Source organism: Poecilia formosa, unplaced genomic scaffold (assembly GCF_000485575.1).
Source record: "Poecilia formosa unplaced genomic scaffold, Poecilia_formosa-5.1.2 Scaffold297, whole genome shotgun sequence".
Classification (NCBI taxonomy): domain Eukaryota; kingdom Metazoa; phylum Chordata; class Actinopteri; order Cyprinodontiformes; family Poeciliidae; genus Poecilia; species Poecilia formosa.
In genome coordinates this window covers 701,620-707,827 of record NW_006800236.1, presented here as the reverse complement: position 1 = coordinate 707,827, position 6,208 = coordinate 701,620, and positions in this window count along the sequence as shown.

The following is a 6,208-nucleotide window of genomic DNA, read 5'->3' as shown; positions in this document are numbered from 1 at the left end:
GTAAAATCTAGGTAGAGTGTGACAAAAGGCCATTCTGGAGAGTCATTTAACCAAAAAGGTAAAACTTAGGTCAATTAATGTGCATCGTATTACAATACAAAGTAGGAATGACATCAGCATGTATCTAGGAAATCCTTGCTGCCATGAAGAGAGGTCAGAAAATTGGACGGGTTCAGGTGCAGGAAACCGGGCAGCTGAAGGGAATAAACAGAACTTTATAAACAATCCCTAATATGCTGCACATGCAGGAAGTCCAGGTAATGCAAAACAGAGTTGTGAGTGATAAACAGAAAAAAAAAAAAATGCAACCTGGAGTCTTCAGACAAGGATACGAAACATGGCGTAAAATCTGCAAACCCTAAAAGGGGAGCAAAGTTATTAAAATCAAAGCAGACAAAAATAGAGAAACCATTCAGAAGGTGAAAGTTGTCTGAGGAAAATCGATGTACTTATATTTTTCCCTGACTGGATTTTCTTCCCATCCATTCCAGATCTTCAGTCTGCCAGAATCGACGCTTCTTGAGGAGGAAACAAAAAAAATAAATAAATAAAAAAGGATGCATTTTTCCACTTTTAAGCAAAAAGAGCAGCACACACACAGAGAGCACAGGAGGGGTAGGAGGGAAGTACAAGTTTTCCTGGAAGCTACTTTCTACCCTCCTCAAGTGCGTCGAAATAAACTTCAAACACTCTCGGCTGCTTGTTGTGTTCGGTGTGAGGGAAGACATGCAGTAAAGCATGCTAATCTGTCGGCCCGTGTGGCGCTGTGGGGTAACAGCCGGTGCCAATCCAACCCAGTAACGGTCCAGCAGGCCGCAGTGGGAGCCAGCGGAGAAGGAGGGGAGGAGCGTGAAATCCCAAACACCTGGTAGCTTTTTCTGTACAAGAATCCGCAGCTGGTGCCGGGAGCCCGCAACCATTTGCCCAGCTGTGGTTCTTCGACAACTAGACTGGTTTACAATGAGGCAACACCAGTACTTACTCTGTCTGAGTTTGTTTAGAGGACCAAAAAAAACAAAAAAAAAAAAACAGCTGAGGTCCAATCAGTGTCAATAACAGGCTAAATTATGTGAAACTGAACGAATAAATGTAACACAACTGGCTTTTGTTCGACTTCATGCGGTGAGAAAAACATGTCAAGTTATCAGCTGCAATGATTTTGAAGTCAGCCAAGTTGGCAGCTAGCATGTCTGTAAACTTGGCCATTTGCAATTTGCCACAAATATCAAAGATGTGGAAGAAGATGCTGAGCTTTTTGCCCTGTGTGCAAAAAGGTGCCATTTTACATTAAGTGTTTATCTACTGGAGGGAAGATAATGACTACTCATGACACAACCGACTGACTCTGACATGGGTCTTCCTTAAAAAAAAATGTTTTCTAAAGTCTTTTAAACTCCACAATATTCAGCTTTCAAGACAAGTTCACTTAGCAATAAATTTCATCAATATTTGGCTGATGACAAAGAGCTTTGTTCCTGCACCCGTTTCCTGTTTTCCAACCAACTGTGACAATAGTATTAATCAGCAGTCGTATAAAGCAGTTTGTTTTACTCCTTTTCTGTATTTTTTTATTTTATTCTATTTTTTTCGGAATGTGTTGGAGTTAAAAGGGAATTTTGCCGCTTAGAAACCACAACAGACGAACCACTTCTGAAGATTATCATCAACACCCTTTAAGATTTAAAGGAGACGGTTACTGAAGAAAAGAGAAAAAAAAAGCCACTTCGTAGAGCTTGTGAACATATATTTGGATGTCTGAGCTTAAAAATGAAAAGAAAAAAACAACACCCCGTAACCATGTCGTTTTGTTTTTCTGTCCTTCCAGGATGGAAAGCATTTCTGTGACTGAGCATAAATTTGTTCCTCAGTGAAGAGCAAAGAATGGCATTTTATTTCATTCCAGCTTTTTAACCTCAAATCTTGACATTTTTCTGACCTCTTGGGGAGGAATTTCAAACTTTTGTCCCTTCCTTTTCTTACTTTAAGCCACTTTAGACAAAATGAGTTAATACTGACAGGTAATTTACAGCACCCTAAACACCTATTTACTGCGAAATCCTGAAAATCTTTCATTTGAATATATCAAATCAATACAGGGGGAGTCACTGATTTTCCAGAATCACTGTGCTAAAATTAATAACAGTACTGTTGGTATAAACTTTTGTATAAAGGATCCTTGTACGGAGCTAAATTGGGAGCATAAAGTTTGTTCAAAAGGGGAAAAAACTGAAACTGAAAAATTATTTTGAAACTGAAAAGGAAACCTTGAATCTGAAAAGTAGTTTTGAAATTTTTTTAAGTTTCAAAATTTTATTTTCCCTATTTCAAATTTTTATTTTCAGCTTCAGTTTATTTTTTCAGTTTCAAATATTTTTTTTTTTAGTTTCAAAAATAATTTTTCAGTTACAATTTTTTTGTTCAGTTTCACTTTTTTTCCCCTTTTGAACAAACTTTAAAAACTTTAAAAACACAGAATATACTGTAATATGCATTAATACAACAGCGAGCTGCAAACTACAGCAGAAGCTAATGTATAAAATGTACAATGTTCCTTTTCGCGGCTTCCAGGGGATCAACCAATCAACGCCGAGGAAAATAAATGGTGCTCCAGAATTGGCTGTTTTGTGAACACCTGCTAAAACGTATTTCAAATGTATTTCAGCTTCCCAAGCTGCATTTTCTTTCAAATATTTTAGAATATTGTACAATATGTACAAAAAAACATCAGCAAATTTTCCACAAATAATAATAAGAGTCACATTTCACAGGAAAAATTCTCAGTCTGCCTTGTTTAACATAAAATGTTAAACATAAAATGTATCAATAGCTCTGATTGTCCTTTGTCCTAAACACACGCTTCTCACTTGGGTGCCATGTTTTCTCGTACCTTTAAAATTTCGAGGCGCGACAAAAAGAAACGACAGGCTGAGTCATGTTATATATATATTTTTTTCATTTCTGTCCAATCTGATCAAATTGAAAAAGTCCATGAGAAAATAATAATAAAAAAGTCCTCACAACGGTTTATTTTAAAGTCATTGTCAAGATTACAGGCGCAGGATTAACCAACAGCTATAAAAGATTTATTCATCTTTGTGCTTTCCTTTTATGCTCACATTTTTCCCAGGCGTGTAAATAAATGAGGGTGATGCATTTCCTCACCAAACCATCCAGCAGGAACCTTCTCAGGGAACTCAAATCAATACTAGGTGGATTTAACATGTTAAATGTTCTCTTGGCTGCTGCAAACAAGATCATTTCTATGAAAACTTGCCGATTAGTTTTAGAGAAAACCCAGATGTAACCAAAAATGAGTCCATTTGTTGTACTGAAATGAGGAGCTAGCTCCATAATTTGACGTGAAATCCATTTGGTGGCAAGTTTTTGTGTTTTCCACAAATGTAGCCTTTTATTACTCGAAATGGGACATTAAATTATCCGATTCCAGACTGTTAGAAGCTAAAGCCGTATTAATTTGGAATTTTCTTTTTCATTTTCCCCTTAAAGGGATTTGCTTTGAGTGTCTTTTTGTGGGTGTAAAAATGTTACTGGCTCAAAGTAACGCTATTTAGTGGCGCACATCAAAACCCGCCGCTCTGCCAATAATGCGGCAGAGCTGCTATAATTAAATGTTTGTTTTTCAAGGAGATGTGATGTGGTTGTTTGCTGACTCGTTTCATCTTTGGTTGTTTTCAGGGTGTGTTTTACCATCTGTGTGTGTGCGTGTGTGTGTGTGTCAAAGTTGTCAGGGCTTTGTGTTGCCATGTTCGGCCGATGGCAGAGAGAACAAGTCAGTGCTGTTCAACCTCACTTTGCCTCCAAATGCTCTCTAAAATTTCCTGAAAAAGTCTTTGCCGTTTCCAAATTTGTTCTTTTCCTGCTGAAACCTTTCAGGTCAAACAAATAAACAAAAAAAAAAAACCCAATAATACTACACAGTCTCAGCTGTCTTTGAATTTCTTTAGCTCAGGAAAAGATGTGTTACCACTTGAAAACTTTAACCTCAAGTGATTTTTTTCCCCCCATTCCAAGGGTCTGGGATTAATCAGGACTCATAAAACTGAACAAAACAAATTTTGGTTATCAGTTAATTCACGACTCAAGAAAGAAGTATGGAGAGTAGCGAGACCTCTGAGAAGGTCCATAATGCACCTCTGCATCGATTTTATCAGACATAGATGCACACATGCATCTCTTTGGACTGTGAGACAAAGATTTACATGTCTGATAAATCTATTTCTATGGTGACATGGCTGTAAATCATTGTTTTTAAACCTAACACAACAATTGGACTTGTTCTATTTGGTTCTTTTTCAGAACATTCAATCCAGGAAGTGCTTTTATTTTGAAGAACCTACAGCATTTTCTAACCTAACAGTGAGAGGTTTGGGTCATTGAGTCAGATTCACTCATTATTAGACCCTAAACAGAATTTATTCTGAAGTTCATTAAAACAAATGACTGCATCTACATCTTAACATTTCCGTCTCGTTTTTTGCAACGTTTCCTTTGTTTTCGTTTCGAGTCTTATTTAAGGGGTTTCTTGAGCTTTGCTGAGCTTCAGCGGCCACAACCACATGTTAACATGTCTGTTATGGTCGTGCATCACAGTAAATGTCGCAAATTTGCCACAATCCAGTGGAAATAATCCCTAAAAGCGCGTCACCCAGAGCCGCGTGAACACGTTTTTAATAGGGTTGTCGCAGAAAAACGGCTGAAAAATCTCGAGCGAAAGCCAAGAAACAACAATTTGCCGAGCTGTTGCCCCGTAAAGACTCACTATACCTGCTCACTGTGTTCAGTCGACGCGAGATTAACTCAGAAAACCTCCTCAAACATCACGCGCGAGCACTCCGAGCCATGTGTTGCGTTCAATGGTGTGTAAAGTGCTGCCACTGCGAGTATTAGCCTGTTTATCAGAGTGTATATTAACGTGCTGCAGTGCAGGAGCTGAGGGAACTGTGTGTGTGTGTGAACACTTTAGCAGGGGATCACAGGTGTGGCTGCGAGCTCCACGGAGAGCCTCCTTTCCCATATAACCTGAACACCCCCCAACTAGGGCATCCTGGGTGATATCAGCCCATGGAGCACCTGCGTCCCTGTCCCACAGCTCTCTCTCTCACACACACACACACACACACACCTCTAATGGCCATGTATCAGCTCGCCATACGGCTCTAATAGCCAGCTGTGTGAGCAGGAAAGCGGTGGAGCGTACCGGCACTCACTGATGAGTTAACTGATCTCAGATTAGTTTTCATCACACTAAAAAACAGCCGATGAACACAAGGAAAAAAACGACATGAAAGCACAAATATTTCACGCGACGTTTACATGACACGGAGCTCATGGACTTTTACCCTTTAAAACTCCCCATTTACTGTTCTCATTTCCTTCCCACATGATTTAAAAAAAAAAAAATCTTAAAAGCATACAACACATTTGTATTTTAAATCCAATATCACTGGAAGTCTGTGCATAAAAGTCGAAGTGGTGTGAAGGCTATAGCTAATCTATTGTTCCTTAATCTGCTCTGAAGACAGAGCTACAGATTACAGAGGACCTCACACACCAACCTCCTGGCTCTCCAGCACCAGTGTGAAGAAGTAAAGCAGCATGTTCAAATTGTTAGCAGGTGTTCTGGCAAGTCAAGAAGACAAGAAGCTGCACACAGTTAGCAGGACTCATAAATTAATCCCTTCCTAATGATTCCCAGATCCGATAATTCAGCACAGACATCCACATAGCTGAAGATTTACTCCTGTTGTGATTCACAGGTATGATAGAGAGATAAAGTAGAAGTTGAATTAATCTCACTTACTGGTCATAGTACAACCTTTAAATAAAAAAAAAAAAGAAATGGAACCTTTTGATACTCCGTTTTATGCAAAAAAAAAAAATATATATATATAGGTTATGGGAGATTAAACATGGCTGAAAAATCCACCCAATGGCAGTGAACACTTTAGTGTATATTTGGTTTGTGTGCGGTCAGAGACCACACATTCTTCAGATTTACTAGTCATTTTACAGTTTGTGAGCCTTAAGTTATGGTTTGCAACACGATCAAGAGCAGAATGAACATTTATATGCAGAACTATTATTTAAAAAAAAAACATTTAAATGATCAGATACTAAAATTCTATTGAGGAAAAAAAGCTCAAATTATGGGTTCTACATGAAAATTTAATATTTGGCTTTTTAATGG